Source organism: Phodopus roborovskii, unplaced genomic scaffold, assembly GCF_943737965.1.
Source record: "Phodopus roborovskii unplaced genomic scaffold, PHOROB, whole genome shotgun sequence".
NCBI classification, from domain to species: Eukaryota; Metazoa; Chordata; class Mammalia; order Rodentia; family Cricetidae; genus Phodopus; species Phodopus roborovskii.
Window position 1 is genome coordinate 13,500,027 of NW_026126433.1, and position 17,693 is coordinate 13,517,719.

At 36.7% G+C, this 17,693-nt stretch overlaps 1 protein-coding gene across 1 annotated transcript in view; it reads left to right on the forward strand.

The window, feature by feature from the left end:
• Positions 1-17,693, forward strand: part of Naaladl2 (N-acetylated alpha-linked acidic dipeptidase like 2) — a 659,654-nt gene that overhangs the window by 410,477 nt on the left and 231,484 nt on the right. The window lies entirely within an intron of this gene.

The following is a 17,693-nucleotide window of genomic DNA, read 5'->3' on the forward strand; positions in this document are numbered from 1 at the left end:
AAATATTTGGCAAGTCCTCCTTTGTGCCAGTGGTATTATGTAAAATCTGGTCTACAGAGTCAGTGAAGTACATACATGATGAGAGAAATAGATAATAGTTAATAAGGATCAATAATGAATCCAAAAGTGGCTATCAAATGATATACAGAAAATAAGGCATGGGAATAGAGTAATGAGTAAACAAACACCAAAGCTACAAAATCCCACAATCCTGAGAGAAGTTTCTAGAACATAAGATCAGACTGTAGGCAAGACTGTAGGGCATTTATTAGTGATTAATATGGGAGGGCCTAGCCCATTTTAAGTGCTGTCTTTCCCATGCTGATGGTCCTGGGTTCTGTGAGGAAGCAGGCTGAGCAATCCATGAAAAGCAAGTCATTCATTAATATCCCTCCACGGCCTCTGTATCAACTCCTGCCTCCAGGTTCAAGCTCTGTTTAATTCCTGTTTTGAATTTCTTCAGTGGGGAACATTTATGTGGAGTAAGTTTCTTACCCAACTTGCTTTTGGTCATGATGTTTCATTATATCATTAGTAATCCTAACTAAGCCAGAAATCATTATATTTAGAATCATTGTAAAATGTCATGCTGATGTAACAAGGAAAATCCCAAATGATTATCTGATGGGAGATGTCATTCTGTAAATATGTTTCTCTTATTGGTTAATGAATAAAGCACTGTTGGCCAATAAGAAAGCAAGATATGCAGGAGTAAGAGACAAGGAGGATTCAATATGTAGGGACTTTAGGGAAGGAACTCTGGATCTTCTCTCTGGTAAAATAAGACCACGTGGAGATACTTAGATTGATATAAATGAGTTAATATTTAAGACAGAGCTAGCCAGTAAGAAATGCTAGTAACAGGCCAACAGCATTATAGTTAATACAGCATCTCTGTGTGTTATTTGGGGCTGGCGCGGCTGTGGGACCAGGACAGCATGAAAACATGCTCATAACAATTATCTATGTTGCATCCTTTGTAGAAAATGAAATATTACTTAAATTAACGCTGTAAGGAACATAAAGCTCTTTCAAAACTGTAAGGTATCTGGACCTAAATGTGTTTTGTTTATCTGTCATCAGTTACTACTTTCTTCTTTTTAAACCTTATTCTTCCCAATGTCAGTTTCTCTTCCTTCCAGTACTCTCACCTTCCCACCACCCTTCTCTCCCAGATCAATTTCTTTAAAACAAACAAAACAAAACAAAACAAAACAAAACAAAAACCAGGGCATGCCTCTCAGAGATATCCACTAAACATGCCTAATAATATACAATAAGATTGGTCAAAACCCCTCATATCAATGCTGATTAAGGCAACCCAGTAGGAGGAAAATTGTCCCTAACTCAGCCAAATGAGTCAGACACTATGCTACTCCCATTTTTGGGAGTGCCAAGAGAATACCAAGCTACATAACAATAAGATATATGTAGAGGACCTTGATGGGAGATGCCATTCTGTATAAATCTTTCTCTTATTGATTAATAAATAAAGCACTGTTGGCAAATAGGAAAGCAAGATAGGCAGAACCAGGAGACAAGGAGGATTCTGGGAGATGTAGTAGAGAGATTCAAGATGTAGAGACTTGAGATAGAAGCAGTCTGGACCTTCTCTCCGGTAAGCCAAGATCATGTGAAACACTTAGATTAATAGAAATGGGTTAATATTAAATACAGAGCTAGCCAATAAGAAATACTAGTAACTGGCCAACAGCTTTATATCTAATACATCATCTCTGTGTATTATTGTGGACTAATGAGGCTCTGGGACCAGGCTGGCTGGAAAACTGCTTGTTAAAAGACCTACTCAGACCCATGCAGACTCATATTTGTCATTTCTATTTCTGTGAGCCTTGCCTAGTTGATTTTGTGGGTTGGCTCTCATAATGTTCTCAACCCATCAGGTTGCTACAATCTTTCTTCCTTCTTTTCTTTGTGGTTTCCCTGGCTATGCCCAGTTTTTGGCTGTGAGTTCCTACATCCTGTCCCATCAGTTGCAGATAAAAGCCCTCTAATGAATATTGAGCTAAGCACCAACTTATGAGTATAGCAGAATATCACTCGGAATCATTTCATTGACCATTTTTTTTTTCCTGCCAGTCTTGTTTGGTTCTATCCTGGGTTTCTGGACAGTCTTGTCTCTGGTCTGGTCATAAGGAAAGCAGTGTCAGGAATGGGCTCCATCTCATGACATGGGCTTCTAGTTGGCCCTGTAATGAGTCGGCTATTCTGTGCCACCATTCCCCCAGCATACCTTGCAGGTGGGACAGATAAAAGATTTTGTGGCTGGGTTGATTTCCCAGTCCCACTGTTAGGAACTTTGCCTGGCTATAGAGAATGGCCACTTTGAGAAGAGACTTCACTGGAGTCACTCTTATGGATTTCAGCAAGTTTCCACTGAGCTAGGTTTTTATATTCCCCAATTTCAGTCATCTTTCCCAGTAGTCTCTCTCCATCCCCCACCAACCCACCCCATCTATTCTGTCCCCATCCACGCTGGCCCTAGTCTACCTGTAAAATCTATTTCTAATTCCCCTTCCAAAGAAAATCCATGCATCCTCCTTTAACAACCTCATTGTCTTTGTGTATGTAGATTGAAATACAATTATCATTTACTTAACAGCTAATGTCCACTTATACCATGTTTGTCTTTCTGGGTCTGGGTTACCTCACTCAAGGCTATCTTCTCTAGTTCCACCCATTTGCCTATGAATTTCACATTTTCATTGCTTTTAACAGCTAAGTAATACTCCATTGTGTAAATTGACTACATTTTGTTTATCCATTTTTTGGTTGATGGACATCTATGTTGTTTTCATTTTTTAGCTAGTATGAATAAAACTGCAGTGAACATGGTTGAGCAAATGCCCTGGTAGCAAGATGGACCATTCTTTGAGCCCAAGAATAGTATTACTGGGTCTTATGTAGATCAATTCTCAATTTTCTGAGGATTTCTGATTTCTAGAGTGGCTATACAAGTTTTCACACTTACCGGTAATGGAGGTATTATAGTCTGGGCTGGCATCTGTTATGTCTCAGAATCTGCAGGACTTCTTTCCAGGCTTTAAGAGTCTCCTTTGAAGAGTCAGGTGCAATTCTAATAAGTCTACATTTATATGTATCTTGTTTTTTTATCCTTGAATGTTTTAATAGTCTTTCTTTGTTCTGTATGTTTAGTATTTTGATTATCATGTGGCAAAGGGATATTCTTTTCTAGTCTAATCTATTTGGTGTTCTGTATGCTTCTTGTGTCTTTATAAGTAGGTCCTTCTTTAGGTTAGGAAAAATTTCTCCTATGATTTTGTTAAAAAAAATTGGGGCCTTTGAGCTGGGACCTTTATCCTTCTCATATTCCTATTATTCTTAGGTTCAGTTTTTGCATATTGATCATCCTCTGCCCCCTCCCCCTCCAGCTTTTCTAGTTACTACACTCTCCCTCTTCTCTCCTAGAAATCTCTTTCCTTTTTTTATGTTTTTTTTTTCCCATGTGCATTTTTTTTTCTATTGTGACCTAGCAAGGATAACCAAGGACATCTTTGTAACTGAAGTTTTGGAGCTAGTCTTTGGAGGTTGCTTGGCTCCCACCCTTCCAGCCTATTTGTAGTACAGAGGTGAATATAAGGTCCTGTGTCCCTCCACTGTCTACCACAAACACAAATCACGGCTTGACTGATTGTTGATAAGGCTGGACTTCAGTGGCCCTAGCAGGGGTAAATTACAGTTGTTGTGAGATCACAGTAGCTGTATTATTTCTAGGAAATGGTGGTTCATAGCCCTTCATCCTACTTTCAAACTCTGAACATACTTTATAACTCCTCTTACAAAATGTTTTCTGAGCCTTTGAAGGGGTGGTATAAGTGACTTGTTTAAGACTAAGCCTACATTTGTTACTGATTTTCTGTGTCTTGGACAGCTGAGTCTTCAAATCCATCACTATTCATTGTAGGAAAACGAATTATTTTTAAGTGTGGTTGAGCAGTAGACTTGAGAGCTATAAGCCTTTATATTAATGTCATCAGCACAATACAACTTTCACACAGAAAGAAGTAATAACCCACATCCTACATTTTTTTCTGGTGACACAAGTCCACACAAAAAATAAAGTCACTATAAGAGACAAGAGGCAGAAGAATGGGAGGAGAAAAAAAAAATAGGCAAATAAGAAAGCAGGACTAGGGGCCAGATTCCCAAGGAATGTCAGTCAACTGAAATGTCCTATTCTCTTAAAAGAACTATAAAACAGAAAGCTATGTAGACCAAGGTCTGGTATAAAGTATAAATCACTTAAAGGGTGAGGCAATTTAAAAACAAAACAGAAACAACGAAACACCCCAACTTAAAAACAATAGTTAAACATGAGTTGCATTTCATGTAATAAAACTATACACTGGAAGGATGTAATCCTAGATATATTCATGGAACTGTTACTGATGGTACATTTAAAATTCAAATGTTTTCACTGAATGCCAAGCATAGAGACTGCTTTTTTTTCTTTCTAAAGCTTTGAAACTGTATAGTATTAAAGGAAAGAAACTATGATAGAGAAACTATGATTTAGCCTCCATAGCCTCATTCAGCACAAATGATCTTTATCTTTCTTAGCAGTTAGTTTTTGGCAATGATAATTAATTCTTCCCTAAAATTATATTATAGCAGTACTATGTATGAAAACACCTGGCACATAGCAGATGTGAAATCCTTATTTATTAAAATTTTCTGGCTCCATTGTTGCTGAATGCAAGCAAAAACAATAAAAACCCAGAGACAAATACTGGGGTTCAAGCTGGATATCAGAAAAGCAAAGCAGCCAGTCACTAGAGAGTTTTTACTTCTACCAAGGCTCAGACTAAAGAGGGTGATCCTGTCTTCAGCGTGACTGCAGACAGCTTTGCTCTACACTAAACCTCAGACTACACTGAGCTCCTGCCTTATATTCCTCTCTAGTGCTGAGATCAAAGGTATGAGCTCTGTTTCTCTTTTAGACTGATTCATTCTTATGTAACCCAGGGTGGCCTTGAACTCACAGAAATCTATCTGCTCTGACTCTTGAGTGCTGGGATTAAAGGGGTGGCCACCACTACCTGTCCTCTATGGCTAACTAATGGCTTATATGTTCATCTAAGTAGTAGCTTAGCTCTTAACTAGGTGTGTGGGTAACTAGTGGCTTACCTCTGACTTCTGATCTTTAGGCAAGTTTTATTTGTCACATTGCAAACAAAATATCACTCACTATACTGGGGGTTTCTTGCACCCCTTTCCTCACTGGATTACCTCATCCTGCCTTAATAAAAGAGGATTTTCCTAGTCTCACTACAACTTCATATAGCATGGCTGGCTTATATACATGGTAGGCCAGCCTTATCTGAACAGTAACAGAGGAACAGGAATGTCTGGGATGTGTGAAGGAGGGTGGGAAGGGGGAACTGGGAGGAGAGGATGAATGAGAAACTTTAGTAGGGATGTAAAAACAAACAAAAAAATAAATAAACAAAATAACATCAACCAAAAAAGTTCTATAGATATCCTTCCAATTTTTAAGATGAGAATTTAAATGAGAAAACTGCAATGAAAAGTCTTTGCTTTCTCAGGGTGAATATTCTGTACCTTGGAAGAAAGGAAGAATAATTGTATAAAGAGATTTACTGAAGATGCTGTTTGCCTTGGTTACTTCAGCAGCAATGCTAGTCTATAACCCTGTGTGAGTACTCCACAGGCTGTGTCTGCAGAGTAAAATGCACTCCTCTCAACTCTCTCAGGAGGACACACATTGCTTTTATGTTAGAAGGTTTATTCCCATTTGGTAGCTCAATGCTGTAGGATGTGGTAATGCCATATAGACACATTCCTAAAAAGAGACCCTAATGATTTTTTAAAATGCAAATCTGAAAAGATTAAACTTACTAAAAGTGCAAACCATGAACCTTATCTGTATTACCCTCAGGGACCCTGGCTTTGCTAGACCACTCCACACCATTTCCCTTCAACACCCATGTCTAGCAGTATGCCTTGCTCATACTGGCTAACTCCCAGAACAGCCCATTGGGGATTACTTGGGAAACAATTTCTTTCCAGGAAAAAGAGTTAAGAGAACACTTTTCAGGATTGTTTTTATATAGGAAATTACCCCAGTCAAACTCAAGCGCCCTGTAGCACCTTTGACAGAGGGTTCAGGTATTTCTCAGTATTTCTTGGACTTACTCTATTCTCTTTATTATAGTTTCTTTCTATTGGAAAACAACTGTGTGGCAGGACTGATGTCGCATTTTCAAACTTTGTATATGTTATTTTACTTGCCTATACTAAAAGAAACAGCCTTCAGAAACATGTATTAGAAATAGAAAAAATTACAAAATATATTACAGTGCTAATACAGGATATGAAGTGTTATGTTTTAGAGCCAAGACAGGAGTGTTTCTCAGTTAAAGATACCCAAAGGATGAATGATTCCCCTGTTGGGCAGGGCTCAGATTAGCATGAGGGCATTTCCTGTGCTTAGTGTTCTTTTTTATTTATTTATTTATTTATTTATTTTTATTTTACATATTGATCCCTGTTCCCTCTCCGATCCCTGTTCCCTCTCCCTCCCTCCTACCCTTTTTTCTTCTCTCTCCCCACCCAATGCACCCCAACCACCCTCCCCTCTCATCCACCCTCCCCACTCCACATGTAGTGTGATGCCAACCAGGAAGTGTCATCTAAATCTTTCAAGTCATTTGAAGTAGTTACTAGGACTTCTCTCCTGTGAATAGGTTAAGGGAGTATTCTTCCATGGGGGATGTGCCCACAAGGTCCTTTTATGTACCAGGAATACTTCCTGGTTGCACTGTCTGAGGTCCCTTGGACTGCTCAGGCCTTCTGACTAAGACCCATGTTCAGGGGGCCTGAGTCCGTCCCATGCTGGATTCCCAGCTATCAAATTGGAGGCCCCTTAGCTCCTCCTTGTTCAAGTCAGCTGTCTCTATGTTTCACAACCTGTTCCTATCCTCTCTCTCTGCATCTGGATTTAGTTCAACTCAGTGTTTACTTGTGGGTATTTGCTTCTGTTTCCAACAGGTACTAGATGAGGGCTCCATGATGGTGGATAAGTTAGTTGTTGATCTCATTATCAGGGAAGGGCATTTATGGTAGCCTTTCCACGTTGCTCAAATTGCTCAAATTGTTGGTGTGGGATTGTAGGTCTCTAGACATTTCTTTAGTTTCAGTTTTCTCTTCAAACCTATAATGGCTCCCTCTTTTATGCTCTCTCTCTCTCTTACTTTTCTGTCTTTTATTCCTCCCCTGACTCATGCTACCTAGTCCCGTGTGCTTTCCTCTCCTCCCCTACTTTTTGTCCTAGTTCCCTCTCCACTCACCCCCCCATTTCCCATGTGTTCTGGGGGACTTGTCCCTTCCCCCTTCTGTGAAGGAACTTATATGAGGGAATCTCTTAGAATCTACCATGTATCCTAGTTACTCTGGTGATCCTTTGCTCTAGGCCTAAAATCCATATATGAGTGAGTACACACTATGTTCCTATTTTTGTGTAGGGGTTACCTTATTCAGGATGTTTTTTTTTTTTTTTTTTTTTTTTTTGCCTGCGAATTTTAAGATTCCATTATTTTTTTCTGCAGAGTAGTATTCCATAAGTGTAGATGTGCCACATCTTCTTTATCCATTCTTCAGTTGAGAGGCATCTAATTGCTTCCAGGTTCTTGCTATTACAAATAATCCTGCTATGAACATAGTTGAGCACCTGTCATTGTTGCATGGATATGGAGCATTCGGGTATATGCCTAAGAGGGGATTGCCGGTTCCTGTAGTAAACTAATTCCCATTTTCCTGAGGAACTGCCATGATGATCTCCAAAATAGCTGTGTGAGTTTGCACTCCCACCAGCAGTGGAGGAGTGTTCTCCTTTCTCCACATCCTTTCCAGCATAAGTTGTCATTGTTGTTTCTACTTTTATCCATTCTGGCAGGAGTAAGATGATATATCAAAGTTGTTTTGATTTGCATTTCCCTGATAGCTAAGGATGTTGATCACTTTCTTAAGTGTCTTTCAGCCATTTTTATTTCCTCTATTAAGAATTCTCTCTTCAGTTTTGTACCCCATTTGTAATTGGGTTATTTGGTGTTTTGTTGACTAGTTTTTTGAGTTCTTTGTATATTTTGGAGATCAGCCCTTTGTCAGATGTAGAATTAGTGAAATCTTTTCCCAGTCTGTGGGCTGCCATTTGGTTTTGTCCACTGTGTCCTTTGTCTTACAGAAGCTTCTAAGTTTGAGCAGGTTCCATTTATTAATTGTTGATCTCAGTGTCTGTGCTACTGGCATTATGTTTAGGAAGCGGTCTCCTATAACAATTTGCTCAAGGGTATCTCCTACTTTCTCTTTTAAGAAGTTCAGTGTGGCTGGATTGATGTTGAGGTCTTTGATCTGTTTGGACTTGGGTTTTGTGCATGGCAACAGACATGGGTCTATCTGCAGTCTTCTACTCATCATCACACAGTTGTGTCAGCACCATTTGTTGAAGATGCTTTCCTCTCCCAATACTTTTAGAGGTTTTGTCAAAAATCAGGTATTTGTAGGTGTGTGGATTACTATCAGGATTTTTGGTTCGGTTCAATTGGTCTACTTGTCTATTTTTGTGCCAATGCCAGGCTGTTTTCACGACCATAGCTCTATAGTAGAGCTTAAAGTTGTGATGCCTCCTGAAGTTCTTTTATTGTACAGGTTTGTTTTGGCTATCCTGGGTCTTTTGTTTTTCCATATAAAGTTGATTATTATCCTTTCAATTTCTGTTGCTTAGTGTTCTTGAATATTCCCTAGTCACAGCAGAGGCTGGCCAGTCTCTGCTGGTTTCCCATCAATAGAGCTCATTCTTTGCCAGCCATTCGTTGTATGTAGGGCTTTAAACCTCTGAGGCCGTCCCTCCATCTGTCAGATTTAGACATATTCCCGCTGATGATGCTTTCCTCTGTCGGGTTTATCACTTTCTGCTTCACTTGCTTGAAATTATAATTTGTGGTACTATGCTGTCCACATCTTTGCCTTCTGCTTGCCTTTTTTCCCCTGCCTTTTCTCCCTGTGTCCTCCCAAAATTTAATGAATTACCCCTGTGAAACCTTAGAATACCCATGTGATTTACAACTGCCCAGCAATTTGAGGATACACAGAATAACAAACTTTTCTCTATATCCTGTTGGTACTTCTAAATATATGTAAAACATTTTCAGTTGTTTCATCTTTCTGGGATTGTCTTCCAAATGTTTTTTTTTTTTTTTTTTTTTTTTTAAGAGAAGTTACTAAATTGTTTCATCTGGAGAAGAATTTTGTTTAAATATTTCATTAAAAATATTTGCAGCATGAGACAGTGTTTATTTGAAAGCCAGTTAGGTTTTTTAGCTATTTTTTTTTTTTTAAATGCTTGGCAGCTGTTATCTATCACGGAAGTGCTGACACCATATTATTTAAAATAGCACTGCCTGGGAGGCTGGGGAAGCTATTTAAGACAGAGCTCAAGAAGGCTGGTGAAATAATAGCTGAAGTTATGTTATGTCAGCCAGTTTTTCAGCATGGAACAACGTGTGAGGCCAGAGTGGTTATCCTTCACAGAGACATAAAATCTTTATTCTGTTCTGGTCATTAGAGATCCTGTGGGGACATTATCCAGGGAGAGTGTGCATGGAGCTATTGTGCTAGCCAGTGAACAGCATGGTGAGATATATCATATGTTTTCAGTAAACTCTTTCTTTTACTTAGTTGTACTATTACAACTAAGTATTAAGGAAAGGCTCTGAGCTTTGCTTACCTAGGTTAAGTTTGCAACTTATGAAGAAATAAGTTTAGCAGAAGAGTGACTGGCATCAAGCTTGATGAGGACCTTTCAAAGAAGCAAAGACATTGGAGTAGCTATCATTCAGTACATTATTTGAAGTACATTATTAAACTTAAAGACAAGTTGGTTTCTTGGTAGTCAAATGACACTTTGCTTATAACCAGAAGAAATCATTCCTTCTTTTGTGGCTAAATAGGCTGGCATGGACACTTCAGGATATTCCAAAGAATCTATGAAGATAGTTCCTGCTTTCCCTCTTATATATGGAATCCCCAATGTTCAAGGATTTGAAAGCAGCACCACCACATAGGGAGGGAACTTTGAAGTGAGGGTTGAGCCATAATGAATGGAACTGACATACATTAAAAGAGCTATAGACATAGTCTATCTGTTCTCTACTACTTGAAGACACAAGAGAACAACACTCTCTAACCAATCCTTAGCCTCATTAACCATGGCAGTACTTGGTTGGCTTTATCAACCTCCAGATCCACTAAAAGAGACTTTCTATTGCTTCATCTATCCAATTTCTGCCATGCATTTACTGTTGTCAAGACTAATGCATACATGTATATAACCGTGCACAGGCAAGAATACAACTGCCTCTGGCTCACAAGAGGATCTCCCTGCTCACTCCATTCAGGCTTCATTTGACTGGATGAGGGCTTGCTTTCCTCAAATATTAATCTCATCGAAGACCACTCTCACAGGTAGACTCAAAAATGAACCATTTATTTAGGCTTGTAGTAGTCTATTTAGGTTGGCACACATAGTCTACAGTTAGTGACACAGGCATAGTGTTTGTAGTGAGAAGTTATTCTCACTACAGTAAGCATCAGGATTTGCAGTGGGGAAATTGCTATGCCTCAAATTCAGGTAAACCAGTGGGATGGATTTACTCTATCCATCTGTGATTAGAAGAGAACACTGAAATGAAAATGTAGATTTAACTTAATACTAATTTAGAGGGTGTAATTATTACCTTTTAAATGTAATTTGCTTGTACAAATAGTCAAGTTAGATTTCCTTTGACTAGTACATGAGTGTTTATTCATTCAGAGATAGTAGAATATGAGAGAAATATAGCACTTGAGCTGTTAAACATAAATACGTTCCTTAAAAGTGTGTAAAAGTTGATTTTGATTTTACACTGTAGTGCAGGATGACTCAGAACTCACCATGTGATCCAAACTATCAGCACAATGTTGTGGATCTTCCCTCCTCAGCACCCCAAGTCTTGTTACAGTAAGTATGAGCTAGCAGAGCAGGATTAAGATCTTTCAACATATGATATTGAAGTAAAAGCATTGTAGAAAAGATTAGTTATTAAATACTTGCACTTTATTTATTTAGTGATTTACTTAAAGCATTGCTTTCACTGATTATGTGCCAATTATGACTTTAAAGGCTATGTAGAACAGAGTGACCCAGAGAAATAGCTGAAACTATGAGGTCATTGCCCTTAAGAACCTGCTGACTGTCATATATACTTCTGTAAGATCTTGCATGCTAGCCCTCCCCACCTTCTTGTTTTAGGGTATAAAATGAGACAGCAAACTGCATTTGAGATGGAAGCCTTTTAGGTCTTTGGTCTACTAGTAACATCTCCTCTCTTCTAGTCTCATTGGTATCGATTTGCTTGTTTTAAAAATATTCTCACAACAGTAATTATGCCTATATATATGTGTGTATATATATACAAATAATATAATTTATATATATATCTATACCTATATCATATATCTATATCAGTCTTGCTATCAAGAACATGAAATTCGGTGGGAGATTTGTGGGGAGGAAATTGGGACAAGTCTGAGATAAGGATTGAGATATAACAAAATATACACATGTATGGAAAAGGAATAGATAAATACAAATTTTAAAGTATTTAAAAATACTTGTCAGTGTATTCTCAATTAATATGAATTCTAATTTAATTGGTATATACTTCACATATATGATTTTGCCTTGTGGCTTTTGAAGATTGGGATGGTGATGTCATTTCAGGTTGTCAGCAGACTTGCATGGAAATTAAACAACTGACAGATACAGTTGTTGCCTGAACTTGCTTGTTTTATGAACTGGAATAAAAATGCTTGTTATCAAACATTAGATCATTTTGAACCCCTCAGATAAAATACTTAATAAGAATTTACTCAACCATGTAAATAAATTTAAAAAGTTAATTGACCTGCACAAATTTACTAGTAACCTTCCATCTCCCAGGGTGTTTAACTTCCTGTAAAACAAAGAAAACATTTCGTTTTACTCTCCTCTCATTCATAGTGCTTATGAGGATTCAGTCTATTCCAGTCTACTACTTGGTATAGATCAGCTGCAATCCACTAAATTGCTATTTGTAGAACAGAATTTAGCAGAAATGTGATTTAGCATATGATCTATGAATTTGGGTTAGTTAGGTTTTTTTCTTTATCTTTTTCCTTCCTTCTTTCCTTCCTTTTTTCTTTTTTTCTTTTGTCTTTGCTGTTGTTGTTTGTGTCTGTTGGTGATAGGGTTGGAATCATTTTTATATGGCAACTAAACTAAACCTGCAGTCATAGACTTGGCTTTAAAGTGATGATTAATGAAGTGTTAGTGAATGTGACTTTGATAGAAATGATCTGTTTTTAAATGAGATCCCAAAATGAACCAGCATGGAAGAAGAAAATATCTAACCTGACATTTCAGAGTCTTGTTGTGCCACTCTGCTCTAAAGTTCCTTCAAAACAAACACATTAGAACACAGATACACACATTTTCAGTGGGAGTAAATACTTTCTTATACCTGGCTGAAGCAGGATAGTAAAGTTTAAAAAAAAGGGTGCTGAGCAGAGAAGAAAGAAAACAGAGATAATATGGAGAACGTGGTGAAATATGGCGGAGTAAAGGTTTATCTTAGTAGGTGGCCAAAGTCTGAGGTAGATTTCTGAGGAACTTTGCTCACTACCTGCAGCTCTCAGGTTTGGATGAGTTTTTCCAAGAGTTTAGTGCTGTCAGCTACAGTCCCAAAGACCTTTGGATCTACCAATGCATCTTACCTCTTCTCTGTTAACAATACATGTTTAACATGTAATTTATTGACCATCACCCTGACAGGGTAATTTTAAAACACTTCTCAGTAATGGCCAGTGTCAATCATAGCTGATTTACAAAATGAGTTTATACATGACAGAGGTGTCAATTTTATCTTTACATTAACTCTACAAAAATGCAAATTAAAAATAATAAATTGATGAGATCATCCAGGTTAAGAGAAAGATGCTGCTTTGAAGAGGGTAACATTGAAAGTAGGATCATGGTCTTTTGGGATTGTCTGAAACAGGAAATATATAAGTAATAATACAGATATAAGCACAAGGCTTCTAGAAGTCTAGAGGGATGTCTGGATGTCTAAGAGGCCAGTTATTGTTCATCTAGAGAACACAACATCAGTTAACAGTACTGATGCCATCAGTAGCTCCCAACTCCTGTAACCACTGGTCCAGGAGATGATACCTTTTTCTGGCCTGTGCAAATACTGCACTCTCATGCACATAACCATATACAGAAATAAAATGACAAATCTTTAAATTAAAAGTACATGTAAAAGAACACACTGAACATACAGTATTAGAAAGACAGAAGAGAATCAGTACAATTTTCAAAAAGAATTACCTTAAAAATGAAAGAATGATGATAAAAGAGTAATTTTCAGAAAGGAAAATGTAAGAGTTGATTGGAACCAGTTGTTTCTAAAATTTTAGGTACTTATATGGGAAATGAAAACAAAACATTTTATTAAAGGACCATCAATGTTTAGCTTCATTTAAAAATTATTTCTTTAATAGATGTTTAAAATATAGTTTAAATTGTCAATTATTGATCAATAGAATTCATTTTTGTTAGAGAATCCATCTTTCAATTTAAGGAGAACAACTGAGATTTGGGATGGACTTTGAGAATAAAATATGCAAGATGAAATTCAAGCACATTTGTATTTTCATTGGTTCTGTGTAGGGTCAGTTGCTGTCTTGAAAAGGCATAGATGGTGGTACTGCTTAAATAATGGCAGATATTTAATTAATTAGGCATTTAGCAAAAAGAAACACAGGAGTTTTAGCATGATAGTTAATTTGCATTGTATCATCTGCTACACTTGGTCCTTTGAAATATATCTTTGAGACTATTTAATATCATGCTTCAAATATCCCAGGTTGATACAGAATCTTTAAGGGGCTAATAGTACCAGGAATGAGAACTGAAGTATCCCCTCCTACTTCAGCAAATTATATCTGTAAAGAGAAAGAGGTTGCTATGAAGACATTGTGTAGTAAAACACTCTTGTGCTTGTAACTCAAAAGACCTTCATCAGCCATGACATTTGTACATAACTTAATCTAAAACTGTGCTGTGCTTATAAACACTCATGGTGGCTTTTCATTAGAATAGATTGCATTTAGTTGAAAAGATTTTTTTTTCTGTTAAATCCTGAGAAAATCTGATTAGTAGTGAAACATTAGGTATATCTATGACTACAGTTGAAAACATGGAATAATTGATAATAATAGATTATCCATGAGAGTTAGGATTATCGGTGTGTGCTAACATACCCAGTGTCTTTTAATTGATTACATTTATTCAATTTATATTTAATGTTAATTTATTATTTTTACTTATACTATATATATTTAACAAGTCTTTTGATTGATTATGTCGATGAAGCATGTCAGGTTGCACAGGTCTTGTCCTACTTATAGTGGTTTATACAATGAGTACAACTTTACTACTAAGGTCACTATAGTCAGTGGTGTTGAAGTAAATTTCTTTGTCTACTAAAATATTCATGCAATTTCTATTCTTAAATATATGTTGTGTTCTTTTACATTTGTTGATTTATGCATGTTAATTTAGCCTTAAAATTCATGGGAAAACACCTTGGTCATGCTATGTAATTTGTGATACATTTTGTCATTTGGTTTTGTGTGTGTTGATCAGGCTTTGCTGTTGTGGCAAAGAAAGCATCAAAGGCTGGCAATGTGGCTGCCCTTTCTATTCTTTACAATAACTGTATAAATATTGGTATTAGATGTTTTTTTAAAGTGTTTTCTAGTCATTGGCTTTGTGTGTGTGTGTGTGTGGGGGGGGGGGGTGGGTGGGTGGGTGAGAGACAGAGAAAGAGAGAGCGAGAGAGAGAGGGCTGTTACTATTTCAATCTCATTTCTTTCTATGTGTTTTGAAGGTTTGAAGGTGTTGGTATCTTATTGATACAAATTCTGTAGGTCATATGTGTCTTTGAATAAATCCATTTCTTCTAAATGTTCCAGTGTAAATAAAGATAAATTTTCAAAGTATCCTAAATGATCCCTTGGATTTCACTGGAATGCGTTCAAAGACCCCTCTTTGCCATCCCTGATCTTCATAAATTATCTGGATTTTAATCCATATTTGTTTTATAAAATTAGATACCACTCATATGTATATAAACATGTTAGATCATCTTTTCAAAGGGTATTTTTATCTATCTGTGTGTGCATGTGTGTTTATGTGTGTGGTTGTTGACATGCCATAGTTCATCCATGAAATTCATAGTATAATTTATAGAAGTCAGTTTTCTTCTCCCTTCATGGGAATTATATAGATCAAGTTCATGTTACCATGCTTGATAAGTTCCTTTACATGCTGAGCCATTTCACTGGCCTTGTTAGAGCTTCTTGAGCAATTTTTCATTTCAGTTGTAGTGGTTTTATTTCTGACTAACTTTAGCTATACAGTATATAGTATAAGAATAGTTTTGACAGGTCATTTTTAAGTTTTATTTACCTAATATATTATTTTCTATCATTTAATTGTCTATGGAGGTCTTTACTCCTGAAACACCCCCTCTCTCCCCGTGTGTGTGTGTGTGTGTGTGTGTGTGTGAACAATAGGCATATATTTTGGTTTCATTCCATTCAATAAATCCTTTTTTTTTTTTTTTTTTTTTTTTTTTTTTTTTACTACACTCAAGCTAATGGTTAAGAGGTGTTTAGTAATCCTCAAAATGTAGACAGTTGTTTTTCTAATTGGTTGGGTTAATGCTTTTGTTTCCCTGATGTTTACATTGGAATTGGTTGGTTTAGTGTGTTAGACCTGTTGAACTCCTTCCAAATCATCTTGGTTTGCATGTTCCTCTCCAGAAATATTTTTCTTTCTGTGCTCCCATGATTGGCCCTGCCACATTTTTTTCTGTATTGCTGGCTTGGTTGTCATGAACTCTCTTAGTTTTTGTTTGTCTTGGAATATTATTTTTTGTCAAGTTTAAAAGACAGGTCATCTGGATTTAGCATTCTGGGTTGGCATGTACTTACAGTATTTGAAATATATAATTCATATTATCTTGGATTTTAACATTACATAAGAGATCTATGTTATGCTGACATGTTTACCTAAATAGGTAAGTTGGTGCTTTTTACTTACAGCTCTTAATGGTGTTACTTGCTTTGTATTTTTGACATTTAACTGTAATATGTCATGGAAACATAGTCATGTCTAGATGGGATTTTGAATGTCATATGTTAAGATATCCATTCCTTTCTGTAAATTTGGGAAATTTCAAGTAATTGTTTTATTTAGCAGGTTCTGTATGCCATAAGTTTTTACATTATCTTCTATATTATCCCATGAATTTTTGGTAGCTTGATCATATATCCCATTATGTTATTTCTTTCTCTTTCTTCCTTTCTTCCTTCCTTCCTTCCTTTTTCTTCCTTCCTTCCTTCCTTTTTCTTTCTTTCTTTCTTTCTTTCTTTTTGAGACAGATGTCTATGTAGCCTCAGCTTCCCTTAAACGGTACATAGTTCAGAACAGCCTTGATTTCTGATCTTCCTTCCTCTACAATCCAGGTGCTGGGATTACCATGTGCCAACATGTAGACGGATGTGATGCTGGATATCACATTCAGGGTTTTACCCATACTAAGAAAACTTCTGCTAGAATACAGTCACAGACACTCTCCATTTGTTCTCTTTATATATATTTGAATGTTTTATGTTCTAAAATTTTTTCTACATATTTGATCTTTCTTCTTTTTGGTCAAGGGTGATTGGCTCTTCTTTCCAACATCATTTATGTTTGATCCTTTGAATTACTTTTTATTTCCAACATTTCTTTATTTCTTTATTCTCTTCCAATTTTTTCCATAATGAACTTTTCTTATATGCTGTTGAGTTTTTCATGCATATTTCTTATTAATGCACCCACGTTTCTGAGATTTTTATCTGTGTTGTTGATACTCTTCTTCGTATCCTAACTTGAATTCATTTCCTTATTTGTATCCTCTTTGAGACTCATGATCATTTTTACTAGTGCAATGTTAAAATCTTCACCCATCATTTTATCTGCAGTATCATCTTTGAATTCAGAAGTTGAGGAGTCACTGATTTTGAGGGCAGTCAGCACTTTGTGTTTTTATGTTTCTTTTCTTTCTATGTTAACAGTGAACAAATATTGGTTTCAGTATTTGTTCCGATTTAATATGGAAATCAGCTTCTGGAGCAGCCTAATCTTGAGGGTTTTGCTCCTGTGCCACTAAAGAGAAAAAAAGAAAAGAAACTAACAATATAGCAAGAATGCCAAAACATATAAAATACAGATACATTTAAAAATCAAATGGATTAATATCTACTAGTTAATCTTTAATGGTCATAAAATATAAACTAACAAGACATATTAAAATTGGGCAATGGTGGCACATGCCTTTAATCCCAGCACTTTGGAGCCAGAGGCAGGCAGATCTCTGTGATTTTTAGGCCAGCCTGGTCTACAAAGCTACACAGAAAAACCCTGTCCCCCCCACAAAAAAAAATAAATTTAAAGAGCTTGATACTTGAAAACATGGTACTATCGTTGGAATTTTCTTTGG